At 38.6% G+C, this 14559-nt stretch overlaps 1 long non-coding RNA gene across 1 annotated transcript; it reads left to right on the top strand.

Moving 5' to 3' along the window:
- Positions 1–2582: 2582 nt before the first annotated feature.
- Positions 2583–13316, top strand: LOC122457644. The gene is made up of 3 exons (XR_006277292.1): positions 2583–2594; positions 4547–4552; positions 13182–13316. It is a non-coding gene; the product is annotated as an uncharacterized LOC122457644 (long non-coding RNA).
- The last annotated feature ends 1243 nt before the right edge of the window (positions 13317–14559 follow it).

Below are 14559 nucleotides of genomic sequence, written 5' to 3'. Positions count from 1 at the left end.
CCTTCTGCCACCCAACCATGCCCTGGTTCAGGACACCCATCTCCAGGGTCAGAACCCTTCCCTCTCCTACCAGACAACCATCGCTGACAGGATTAGATATTCCCCATCTTCCATTCCACAAAGAACTGTATTTGTGGCTGGACAAGGAAAAACAAGAGCTGAGATAGAAAAAAATGATTGTAGCTGCAAGGAGCCCTATACCCTGCCTCTGTGAGCTTAATGAAAAATAGTTCTACAGAAGTCTGAATTCCCTGGTCTGGGCCAGCGCCCTCTGCTGCCTATGGGGCCAAAATGCCATGTCAGCAAACAGCTGTACTGCTGCCTCTATGGGTAAGAGCAACTCTCATACCAGCAGGATTCCCTGATGACTGCAGCTACTGCTGGTCCGTGCAGTATATCATCCACACTACAATGTCTACAACGTAGCTCTCTCTCTTGCTTTGCTGTCACAGCTCAATGTCCAGACAATGGCATCTGCATCTAGGGTGGGGAGGCATTGTGAGTCTCCTTCCAGATTTCAAGTTGGGCACTCTCCTAGCATGAGTTATTGTCTGAAATGCTGGCCCACAATCAGAGCATGGGGAGGAAATCACACCAATCTGGTGAGTGGCTGCAGCAACTCTGGAGGAGTCAGAGAATAGCTGTTGAGCTTGGTTCAAGATCTGCTGTCAACTGGACAAGGAGGCAGGTGCTGGAAAGGACTCCTGAATTTACTTAGCACTTATCTACACTTTAAATTCTACAGCAGTACACATGCAGCGCTGCAGCTGCATCCCATGTAGCCCATCAGTGTAGACTCTACCTACACCATAGAATCATAGAATATCAGGGTTGGAAGAGACCTTAGGAGGTCATCTAGTCCAATCCCCTGCTCAAAGCAGGACCAACACCAATGGGAAGGGTTCTCCTATCAGGATAGGTAACTCACCTTCCCAAGAGGTGGTAGCTAGGTCAGAGGAAGCATTCTTCTGTCAACACAGCCTTGTTGCTAAAAGTCAGCCTGTATAAATACTCTTTGTCGGCACTTTTGCCGACAAAATACTTCCAGCCCTGTGAGCGGCGTTAGCTTTGTTGGCAAGAGAGCGCTCCTGCCGACAAAGCCGTGTTCACACTGCCACTTGTATCAGCAAAACTTTTGTCTTTCGCTGGGGGCTTTTTAAAGTACCCGTGAAAGACAAAAATGTTGTCCATAACTTCTCATTGTAGACATACCCTTAGTAAAGAGAAGGGTTCATGTCTGATGCTGTCATGTATATTCTTACCTAAGAACATTCTGGGTAAATGTTCAATTTTTCTTTCTGAGTCAGAGGGACAGGACTGAGTTTATTTGCAGCAATTAAGATTTGAGCCAAAATTCTTTTTAGTACCCATCTACTTCTCATATAAAAGCTTTTGCTTTTACAAGGAATATGGCAAAATGATAATTACTGCAGTAATATACTCAAGGGCTCAACTCTGTAGCCCTGGCACAGAGAAAACTCCCAATGAAGCTTATGGAATGTTTTGCCTGAATCGGGACTTCAAGATCAAGCTCATAGTCCTTCATAATGATTTATTAAAATTACAGCTGTGATTATTGGCACTTGTATCTACCTCTAATGCTCCTGTTTTCTGTGTAAACCCATGCACACAAGGTCCATGTCATGATGATAAAATCAAGTCCAAATATTATTGTTTCTTCTTGTTTCAGCTATACATGAACTTTAATAAAAATTATACATGTACTCTCATAAAGATAAATATTTAATTTACTTGGTTTACTTCTTATATATTAAATTAAATAATGTTTTCAGCAGTTGTGTGGATTATAAAGCATTACATTAAGGTATCAGATTTCCAATGTGCTTGCTTTAATTAAATTGTCTTGGTCAATCAATGTAATATAACTTTATCAGGCATTAGCAGTTAACCGTCTTATTTGATTCATTATTTCTTTCTTCTGTAGAATGGAAGCTGTATTTTCACATTTTTTTATTAAAAGTACTGGGCTGTTTTGTGCTGCATAGTTTACATTTTGAAAATAGAAAAGGAGTACTTGTGGCACCTTAGAGACTAACAAATTTATTAGAGCATAACTTTCGTGAGCTACAGCTCGCTTCATCGGATGCATTTGGTGGAAAAAACAGAGGAGGGATTTATATACACACACACAGAGAACATGAAACAATGGGTTTATCATACACACTGTAAGGAGAGTGATCACTTAAGATAAGCCATCACCCACAGCAGGGGGGGGAAAGGAGGAAAACCTTCCATGGTGACAAGCAGGTAGGCTAATTCCAGCAGTTAACAAGAATATCAGAGGAACAGTGGGGGGTGGGGTGGGGGGGGAAATACCATGGGGAAATAGTTTTACTTTGTGTAATGACTCATCCATTCCCAGTCTCTATTCAAGCCTAAGTTAATTGTATCCAGTTTGCAAATTAATTCCAATTCAGCAGTCTCTCGTTGGAGTCTGTTTTTGAAGCTTTTTTGTTGAAGTATAGCCACTCTTAGGTCTGTGATCGAGTGACCAGAGAGATTGAAGTGTTCTCCAACTGGTTTTTGAATGTTATAATTCTTGACGTCTGATTTGTGTCCATTCATTCTTTTACGTAGAGACTGTCCAGTTTGGCCAATGTACATGGCAGAGGGGCATTGCTGGCACATGATGGCATATATCACATTGGTAGATGCGCAGGTGAACGAGCCTCTGATAGTGTGGCTGATGTGATTAGGCCCTATGATGGTATCCCCTGAATAGATATGTGGACAGAGTTGGCAACGGGCTTTGTTGCAAGGATAGGTTCCTGGGTTAGTGGTTCTGTTGTGTGGTGTGTGGTTGCTGGTGAGTATTTGCTTCAGATTGGGGGGCTGTCTGTAAGCAAGGACTGGTCTATCTCCCAAGATCTGAGAGAGCGATGGCTCGTCCTTCAGGATAGGTTGTAGATCCTTGATGATGCGTTGGAGAGGTTTTAGTTGGGGGCTGAAGGTGATGGCTAGTGGCGTTCTGTTGTTTTCTTTGTTGGGCCTGTCCTGTAGTAGGTGACTTCTGGGTACTCTTCTGGCTCTGTCAATCTGGATGAATGGACACAAATCAGACGTCAAGAATTATAACATTCAAAAACCAGTTGGAGAACACTTCAATCTCTCTGGTCACTCGATCACAGACCTAAGAGTGGCTATACTTCAACAAAAAAGCTTCAAAAACAGACTCCAACGAGAGACTGCTGAATTGGAATTAATTTGCAAACTGGATACAATTAACTTAGGCTTGAATAGAGACTGGGAATGGATGAGTCATTACACAAAGTAAAACTATTTCCCCATGGTATTTCTCCCTCCCACCCCACCCCCCACTGTTCCTCTGATATTCTTGTTAACTGCTGGAATTAGCCTACCTGCTTGTCACCATGGAAGGTTTTCCTCCTTTCCCCCCCCTGCTGTGGGTGATGGCTTATCTTAAGTGATCACTCTCCTTACAGTGTGTATGATAAACCCATTGTTTCATGTTCTCTGTGTGTGTATATAAATCTCTCCTCTGTTTTTTCCACCAAATGCATCCGATGAAGTGAGCTGTAGCTCACGAAAGCTTATGCTCTAATAAATTTGTTAGTCTCTAAGGTGCCACAAGTACTCCTTTTCTTTTTGCGAATACAGACTAACACGGCTGCTACTCTGAAACCTGTCATTTTGAAAATAATTTCTAATCTGTGTCTAGCTAATGGAGGTTTTGGGAAGGTTAAGGTGGGGGCTAATGGCTCAATCTCCTAACTGCTTTTGATGACTTCTACTTAAGTTTGTTTTTTTTCAGTATGCATTCTCTTGGTTCTTTAATGAATGCATGGCATATATGCAAATGAAAAGCTAAGTACACTTCCTATGCTTACAATTTGCAAATTGCAGTTTTGTTCAGGTTAGTATATTATTCCAAAGGAATATGCATATTTACCACTTACTAGTAAATATGTTTAAATGAGGATAATATACTTTTAGTATAATATATGTTAATTAAATGCAGGTATCTGCTGCCCTTACTTAAACTGAGTAGCACACCATTCCACAAGTAGTTGTATTGCTTTCAACAAGGCTACTCATTCTGAGTAAGGCTGACAGAACCTGGCCCTAAATATATAAATATTTGCATGAATTGTATTACCATTTGTTCATTAATTCTATAAAAAGCAGAGTTCTGTAGCCTGGTATATGCATGCCATGAAAGGGCGTAAGTGGGGTAAATACACCTACTGCCCTTTATGCTTCTGTGCAGCATCCCTATACACTGAGTACAGGAGTAAGCAGAAAATAGTAGAATTTTAGCTCTGCATTACAATGCACTGGCCAACAGAACTGAGTAGTTGTGGGACAGGTATGGTGGTAGAAACTACTGGTTGGACCACTTGGAGCAAGTGTGTGTTGTGGGGGGGAGGAAATTATGCATCTCTGATCACAAGTATATGATGCTCCACCCCCACTCATACATTCACAGGGCTTCTGGTAAAAGCACAGTGCAGTCCAAAGTTTCTCCTTACCCCTTCTGTGAGGGAGGAGGGGGGCAGAGAGAAAGAAAGAAGTCTTCCTTCTACTTGTGTGTTTGGGAAAGAACTGCAATTCTGTGAGTTCAGGGACAGCTTTTTAATCACTTCACAGGGATACAGAATCCCAAGCGGAGTAGGAAGTCGGCACACAACATGGAAAGTAAATGCAAAGGTTCTGCTCCTCCATGTTTTGCCCAGTGCAGGGTAAATAGGCCTAATCCCCTGAGATGGGATATTAGATGGGTGGGATCTGAGTTACCCAGGAAAGAATTTTCTGTAGTATCTGGCTGTTGAATTTTGCCCATATGCTCAGGGTTTAGCTGATTGCCATATTTGGGGTCGGGAAGGAATTTTCCTCCAGGGCTGATTGGAGAGGCCCTGGAAATTTTTCGCCTTCCTCTGTAGCATGGGGCACGGGTCACTTGAGGGAGGATTCTCTGCTCCTTGAAGTCTTTAAACCATGATTTGAGGACTTCAAATAGCTCAGACATAGGTGAGGTTTTTTGTAGGAGTGGGTGGGTGAGATTCTGTGGCCTGCGTTGTGCAGGAGGTCAGACTGGATGATCAGAATGGTCCCTTCTGACCTTAGTATCTATGAATCTATGAATAAGTATGTTACCTGCCATAAAAGGGTATAGCAATTTGCAGACTTACCCAAACAATGAAGATCTTCCCCTGAATTGAAGGCTGCGCCTACAAGGCACAATCTAGTCCAGGGGTTCTCAAACTTCATTGCACTATGATCCCCTTCTGACAACAAAAAATACTACATAATCCCGGGGGGCAGGGGAACCAAAGTCTGAGCTTCACCGCCTCAGATGGGGGAGGGGTTCAAAGCCCGAGGGCTTCAGCCCCAGGCAGGGGGGTCTGTAACCTAGCCCTTCCACCCAGGGTTGAAGCCCTTGGGCTTCAGCACCAGACGATGGGGCTCTGGCTTTGGCTTTAGCTCCAGGCCTCAGAAACTCTAAGCCAGTCCTGGTGACCCATTAAATGGGGTCACAACCCACTTTGGGGTCTCGACCCACAGTTTGAGAACCACTGATTCTAGTCCAATATATACAAAGTTAGACATCTGTGGGAGTTTTATCATTACTTATTTCCAAGTGTCCATGAAAGAAACACAAAATTTATGTTTAATACTAATTAGCACTTTGTTAGAAGTCACAGCAGAGAGATCAAGGATTAAATGAATGGTCATAGACCAAACCACCCTCTCAACCCATAGTGATTCATTAGTTCATAGTTGATACACTATGGCAAGAAATCTGGCGAAATCTGCACTCTCACTGTTTTCTAAATCTCTATATAAATCAAGAATTAATTCCAAGGGTCGTCACTATAGCTCCTTTCATAAGCATTTACTTTGCGTATTATAAAATATATATATTTTCTTTTGACATAGGGCTGCAAGACACATCATCATCAACATAAGGCAATCAGTGATCTAAAAGTACCTATAACAATGCAAGTGCAGAAATGGAATGGAATAATCTTACAATTCAAATGGACATTTTGCTGTATTTCTTCCATGTTTAAAACCAACTATGTAACCATTAAAAAAACTATATACCCACGAGCATATAAAATTACTTAAGTATAAGCATGCAAAATAAAATCATCCCAAAAAGTTCCATCCAATAATGTCATACTATCAAACGTAACTAATTTTAGCAAGCAGGCACTCTTGTGTATGGGCAGAGGATCCTTATTTCCATAGGAAAAATTCTGGGGCAGGCAGGGGATATGTTGGGAGTGAAAGAAGAGGGCTTGCGGCCAAAGCATGTTACATTCTGATGATCCTTTCCAGAAGAGTGGTCCATTAAGAACTATTGTCCACCATCATGAGTTAGACCAACCAGAGTTATTGCCAGCCGGACCTTAGAGACTCCAGGAACAGGGTGGTGGAAATGTTGCAGAAAGCCACCTATAGTCTTAAATGCCTCACATGGAATAGCATGCTTTGGGAGACACGGCCCTTGTTTTAAACCCAATTATGTCCTCTCCTGAGGTTGTGAGATTAAATGCCTAGTACAGTAACTCTGTTTTATCCTGGAAATTATTCACAGAAAACATAACCAAACCATAATTCATAATGGTTCAAGCCTGTCATAGTTTGTATCTTGAGTAAATCAGAGACCTCCTCTCTCTTTCTGTTTTAGCTCTGAAGACTAGGAAGGGTCACAAATAGGTCCAGGAGGGTTGCAATCACCATGTTTTTTTATGAGGGGTGAGAGAGGAGATCCCAAACCTTTTTTTTCTGGTTGTTTCCACACATGGGATCATAGTGTGGAAATATTTGAGAAGTACTGGCCTAGAGCATTAGCTAGGCATAGTTTTATAAACTGAAGCTAACCCAGGAAGGCTAATTGAGATTGTGCCTGTGCAATCAATTTTACTGCTTTAGTTGAGTTTAGTTTAATGTTTGCTCATTGACTATATATAGATGGAACTTAGTGTACTAAGAAATAATATTTTTGCTATTAAATTTTATAGCAGATACTTTTATATAGTACTTGCTGTCTTGAAGTTAAAGCAGTACAAAACATGGATTATGGTGTTAAACTCCAGGAATGAGAAAACAGGTTCACACGAATGAAGAAGCAACCTCAGCCTTCATCCAAAACTCCAATGAACCCAAACAAAACAGACAATGAAGACAGGTCTAAAGCAGGAAGAGGAGAGAGATGTTTTGACAGAGATTGAAAAAGAAAGGAGGTGGTGGGGTACAGACAGAGATGTTTAAAGAGTCCTGTAGCAGTACGAATAGGTATAGATAACAGAACTACTACTGGGAGCGGTAAAGACTATATATATATATATATATATATATATATATATATACATATATATATATATGTGTGTGTGTGTCTGATTCCGGAAATAAAAATAAAAACAGGCAATTTTCCCATAGGGGTATAATTCTATCTTAAGGTTCCAATGGAGTTAGAGCACCATAATTCATACAGCTTGCTGTTTATTCCCCTTATTATACTTATTTGTTTTCATTATCTTTCTCTTTCTATTAATGATGAACCAGCTGTTTGAGATATTTCTATTTCAATAAAGAATAAAAGCTATCTTCTTCATGCATGTGCATAATAAACTTTCTACTGTCCAGGCCTCATGGTGTTGAACCAATCAATTATTTCAGTCATCTTGTCATTAAAAGGCAGCTTCTGTGTAGGTCATTTGTCATAGTTGTGACTGGAACTGAAGCAATAAAGTTTCTGCAGGAGTGGTGGGAACATTGTTTAAAGTGCACTATCTCTTTTTCTGCTATCAGAAACCACAAACCCTTGAATTAGGAAAGATATATTGTTGCTTCCAAGTGTTGAAATGGGAAAAAGCTTGTCAGCAGTCTTAATCAAAGTCAACAGCAAAAGTGAATAAACCTTGTACTACTCAATTTGATAAAGCAGAAGGAAGAAAAACATCCTTAAACAGTCTATCTCCTCTGTCAGGCCACACTGTGTTCCAAACCATATGATGAAGCTGATGTTTAAAGATGGCTTTTTTTTTAGTTTAAATGAGGAACAAAACAGTTAAAACATAAGTATCTGTTATTAGTACAGTGTTTATCAGCCAGATATTTTTGATCTATATATAAAATATTAAAGACATTTTAAGGATTTCAGTGAAGTCTAACAGTAAAGAGGAAGGATGAAAATAATGTTGCTAGAAACTACAAGTGTATCACATTACGCTACTAAAATTAAAGCAATCGTCAATGCATTTTGCGTTTTCTATTACAACTCTACATATTTCTCTGAACAAGAAAGATGGTTGAATAATTAAATGATTTAATTATGATTAGTTTGTAAAGCACATTGGGGCCTCAATTGTGTTTGCTTTTAGGTACTAGCAAAATATAAAGATATAATAATAATTATTATTCATTTATATTGTGTTAATGGATAAAAGCCATGACCAAGTTAAGCCCCCATTGTGCTAGGTGCTCTACCAACTAATAATTTAATTCTTCTTCCTAATTTACCTGTTTGAAGAAATGTAGACATTTCATAGAAAGTGATAGCAAAATGCATTGGAGATATTTTAGTGACATAATGTACAAACATATTGTAAATGGCTGTTCCTGCCCCAAAGATATTGCATTCTAAACTTTTGAACATACAAATGTGTTGATTTTTTTAAAAAATAAAGATGAACCTTTAAGCAATTATGTTTACTAGTTTCTTTATCTGAATAATTAGCTATGGAATGATTGAGGTCACATGCCCAAAGTATTCAGAACCTGATCCAGAGCCCTTGAAAAGGCTCCTTATGATGTCATTGGGCTTTGGATGAGGATTTCAATGCATGTCTTTCATCAGAGCAATCATAGCTAACAATTCTCACCTTACATTATAATTGTGAAAGACCTACATCCCAGACAGTAGATGAATGGAATCTTACGTTCTGACCATTTTTTTTGCCAGACTATACTCAATTTTTACTTTGTAGCCTCAAAGAGTAAATAGGTAATCTGTACCCCATCCTGTCCTTGCATTTTACACTTCCTTTTAATGGGACACAGAGGACTCTATTTTAATTCACATTTTTTTTGAGAGGACCAGGTCCAACTTGGAATTTGTCAACTGTAGGTTATGCACCAGACAGGACTGGGGCCATGTTGTTTTATTTATGTTGTCACAAGGGTCTAATTTGCAATGAAATTGCTTTATTTTGTTTTGATGTTCTAAGACAATTTACATACAATTCCACAGACTCAGAGCTTTCTTCTGAGATGCCACATTTCATGGACTTTTCTCCGTTTCACTGTTGTACCATCACAACATTGAAAAAGCAGCAGTCATCAACTGATCGCTATTAAAATATCAAGATAAAAAATATCATGAAAATTATGCTCATGGACTTATAGAGTAAGTAAGTTCAACCTACTTTAAAGGGCAGTTGTTGTTTTTAAATAATTGCTATGCAAATTGGCAATCTTCCATTTTTCAAAATTCTTTTAGCAAATCTTGAAAAAATCTGAAACTTGTCTTGACACACTTTTGCCACTTTTTAATAAATATGCTAATAAAACAATAAATATGCTAATAAAACAAATGTTAACTTGCAGATAAACGTACATGAAAACCCTTTATCATCAATTTCTGGTATTGTAATTGATCATTGATTTAACTTTGCTATTATTGTGTGAAAGTTACATTTTTAAAGGAAAAGCCTATTCTGACCTAAATCTAGAGACATTACTGAAAGGTTTGGTAACAATATGCATTTATGAAAATAGAACATGTAGGTAGTCTGTAGTGCAGAATCTGGCTTTCGTTTTACTAATTCATTTAGCATGGAGAATTGCATTTTATAGTAGAATTTTTGATGCAATTAAATTAATTTGAAAAATCTCCAAATGAAAAATACACAACTATATATACTAGATAGATCAGTTAGAGCGCTACACTACCCAATAACTCTAATACATAAAGCGTTATGCTGCAACTTTTACTCACACATGAGATGGTGTGCTGCACCTACAGGAGGCATAGCACAAGCACAGCCTGGGGGCAGTGAGGGCAAAGGCAGTGTTTAGTCACTTTTGTAGCCTCAGGATTTTGGTTGGTCAGGGGCTAAAATGTCTCCTTATGTACCTTGTCATTGGGAGATGCTGCTATAAGTAATGGCAGCCCTGTCTGGGAAGCGTATGGCGAGCACTGTGTTGTGGAGCTGCCCAGAATGATTGTAGCGTCATGCATTATGCCATATTCCTTCCCTGCCCTGTAATGGCCCTACACCACAACTTGCAAAGAGGCAATATACAGCTGCTTGGGAGGAATTCTCCCTGGTAGCCAGTTAGCTTTTATGACTTCTGTACAAGGAACAGGATCGGTTTCACAGCAGTCCTTTGCAATCCATTTTATTGTTGGCGGGGGGGGGGGGAGTTGTATTCAGGATATGGTGTAGTTGTCAAAAGTTCTGTCAATATTTAATCATAGAACTGAAATAATTATGACTTGATTGTGAGAGTCTCATCTTCATCAGTGACAACTAATGTACCTTCTGGAAACCTACTCTTGCAAATGTCTCCCTCAAAATATTCTTTTTACTGCCAGAGAAACTAAGGGCTTTAACTAAAGTTTTCAAACTCTGAGCTAATTGAACACCTACCCTTTTATGCAAATTTAAAGGAAACATTAGGAAAATATTGTCAATTCAGGTCTTAGAGTGTGTCTACACTGGCACTTTGTCAGCAAAACTTTTGTCATTCAGAGGTGTTAAAAAACCCACACCCCAAACAACAAAAGTTATACCGACAAAAAGTGCCAGTGTGAACAGCGCTTTCCTCTCCTGCTGACAAAGCCGCTACCACTCATGGGGGGTGGAATATTTTGTCAGTGGGAGAGCTCTTTCCTGCCGACAAACAGCAGCTACACTGCGTGGCTTTCAGCTGCATGACTGTAGCGACATAGCCATGTAGCTAAAAGCTGCGTAATGTAGCCATAGCCTTAGTAACATCCTAGTTTAGATGTTCTAAAAATAACCACCCACCCAGGAATACTGACATATGACCAAATGATGCCACACTTTTGTTTGACTGAATCAGAAAGACATTTCATGTCAGTCACAAAGCACAGTCTGAAGGAATACTCATCAAAACTGTCAGGTTTCAAAGCCTAACAATTCTCCCATGCCAGCTGATGACACTACGTGTAGAAGCTAGATTTTAAATACTTGTGATGTTCTCCTGTAGCAACTACCAAAAAAAAAAAAAGGAAAATGTTTTGCAATTACCACCAAACGTCTACATTCTTGGTATAAACTACAAAAGCAGAGAAATCCTCCTCATCACTAAACACCATTGTCTATTTAAATGTTAAATGTATGGGTACTTAGTCAGGACCAGGTCATGACTCTGGATGCACAGTCATGCAGAGGCATAATATTAAAAAAGGGTAAATAGTATGCTCCAGGTAATTATAGGCACGTTAGTCTGACATTGATCCCAGGCAAGATAATGGAGTGGCAGATACAGGACTTTATTATTAAAGGAGGGTAATATAATTAATGACAATCAAAATGGGATTATGGAAAATAGATTCTGTCAAACTAACTTGATGCCTTTTTTGATGTGATTACAAGCTTGTTTGATAAAGATAATAGTATTGATCTAATAGACTTTTGTAAGGAATTTGGCTGTACCATTCAGCATTTTGATTAAAAACTAGAAAGACATAAAATTAACATGGCACAGATTAAATGGATTAAAAGATGGCTAACTGAGGGTTCTCAAAATGTCATTGTAAATGGGGAATTATCATCACACTAGTGTGTTTCTAGTGGGGTCCGCCAGGTATCTGTTCTTAGCTCTATGCTATATAACATTTTTAACAGTAACCTGGAAAAAAAACATAATCATCACTGATAAAATTTTCAGAAACACAAAAAATGGGGGAATGGTAAATAATGAAGAAGACATGTCACTGATACAGAATGATCCAGATCACTTGATAAACTGGATGCAAACCAACAATATGTGCTTTAATAGAGCTAAATGTAAATGTATACACGCGGCAATAAAGAAAGTAGGCCGTATTTACAGGATGAGGGACTCTACTCTGGGAATCAGTGATTCTGAAAAAGATTAGTGCAGGGGGAGTGGATAATCAGCTAAATATGAGCTCCCAGTGTAAAATGCAATCCTTGGTTCATAAATAGGGGAATCTCAAGTAGGAGTAGACAGGTTATTTTATCTCTGTATTTGGCACTGATGTGACGGCAGCTAGAATACTGTGTCCAGTTCTGGTACCCACAATTCAATATGGATTTTGATAAATTGGAGAGGGTTCATAGAGGAGTCACAGGAATGGTTAAAGGATTAGAAAACATGCCTTGTAGTGATAGGCTCAAAGAGCTTAATCCTTTTAGCTTAACAAAGAGACAGTTAAGGAGTGTCTTGATTACAGTATCTACATGGGGAACAAACATTTGTTAATAGAGTCTTCAATCTAATGGATAAAAATATAAACATGATCCAATGGTTGGACGTTGAAAATAGACAAATTCAGACTGGAAATGTGAATTTTTGACAGTGACGGTGATTAATCATCGGAACAATTGACTTAGGGTTGTGGTTGATTCTCCATAACTGACAATTTTTAAATGAAAGTTAGAGGGGTAGCCGTTTTTTAGTCTGTATCCACAAAAACAACGAGGAGTCTGGTGGTACCTTAAAGACTAACAGATTTATTTGGGCATAAGCTTTCGTGGGTAAAAAACCCCCACTTCTTCAAATGCATGGAGTGAAGATTACAGATGCAAGCATAAATATACTGACATATGAAGAGAAGGGCATTACCTTACAAGTGGAGAACCAGTGTTGACAATGCCAATTCAATCAGCGTGGATCTGGTCCACTCCCAATAACTGATGAGGAGGTGTCAATACCAAGAGAGGGAAAAATGCTTCTGTAGTGAGCCAACCACTCCCAGTACCTATTCAAGGCCAAATTAATGGTGTTAAATTTCCAAATGAATTGTAGCTCTGCAGTTTCTCTTTGAAGTCTGTTTTTGAAGGTTTTTTTTGTTGAAGGATGGCTACTTTTAAATCTGTTATTGAATGTCTAGGGAGACTGATGTATTTGCCTACTGGCTTTTGTATGTTACCATTCCTGATGTCTGATTTGTGTGCATTTATTCTTTTATGTAGACTGTCCGGTTTGGCCAATGTACATAGCAGAGGGGCATTGCTGACACATGATGGCATATATCATATTAGTAGATGTTCAGGTGAATGAGCCCCGGATGGTGTGTCTCATGTGGTTGGGTTCTCTGATGGTGGGTCCTCCAACCACATGAGCCACACTATCAGGGGCTCATTCACCTGCACATCTACTAATGAATGTCGATGGGTAAAGTTACTTCCCAAATGAATACAATAAAAATGCATCATAAATCTTGATGTGTTCAATTATGTAAATCTTTAAGTTCCTGTAATATCATAGGGCCAGTTCTGCCAATGCTTCATGTGAGAAGTCCTAAACTTCAAAAGGATTACTTTTAAGGGTAAGGAAATTGACTATTTGAGGTAAGTTTAGTTTATATGATCAGGCTCTGGATGCTAAAAGGATTTGGCTGTCAAGTTCTTTTGATAATGGCCATCCATCATCTGTTTTTTTTTCTTGTTGTAAAAATCAGAATTTGACTATCCTCCAGGTCAAAGTCAATTTCCAGCCATTCAAATACTGCTCCATCTAACAGATAATGAATAAATAACATGGGGACAATTAAACACTGATTTATACCATGGTTATAATATGGTGATGATCATCAAAATCAGTTTAATAATATGATATTTCATTTTCACAAAGAAATATAAGAGAACAAGTTTGAACAAGTTGCTTAAGTGATTAGATGACCGGAGAAGGAAAAGAGTAGGCATTGAAGTTACAGAGGAAGCAAATTATCACTATTTTGTACTGAATAACTCAATCAAAGTGGATTTTTAAAATAAAAGCTGGCACTTATTCTATTATGCATGTTTTAAAAGTTGTTTATGGTAGCTCATCCTGTTTTATTTTTCAGTAACTAAACAGCTTTAGTAGAGTATTTTGTTTTTTATAATTGTCCAGCTGTGAAAATCCAAATGCCTCCAGCTTGCATTATGATTGTCAGAAGTCATTTTCTAATTATGATTAATTGCCATTTCTTCTTTGGTGTATGTATTGACTTCTAAAACAGTTAGCAAATTTAGTATTCCATATGCTGAAATATTTGAGTTTAGCATAATAACTTCATTGACATTAAAATGCACTGTTATAATTACAATGAAGAGAGCACACATGGACTGGAATATTGCTTCCAAACATATGTTTTAACACTTAATACCATTGAAAGTCCCAGAATGTTATAGTAGTCCAGAAAGATACAATTGTTAATCAAAATAATTATGGTTTGGTTTAATAGAAAATATTGACTTATTCCAAAAAGTATGTTTGACACAGAGGCCCATTGGTGCCAACTATCAAAGTGGTCACTACTCTATCTGCAGATCTTAGGAGGCCTGACAAACTCACTCCACCTAACAC

This window comes from Dermochelys coriacea, chromosome 1 (assembly GCF_009764565.3).
Source record: "Dermochelys coriacea isolate rDerCor1 chromosome 1, rDerCor1.pri.v4, whole genome shotgun sequence".
NCBI lineage: Eukaryota > Metazoa > Chordata > Testudines > Dermochelyidae > Dermochelys > Dermochelys coriacea.
The sequence above is the reverse complement of the archived record's forward strand: the minus strand, read 5'-3'. Positions and strand labels throughout refer to the sequence as shown.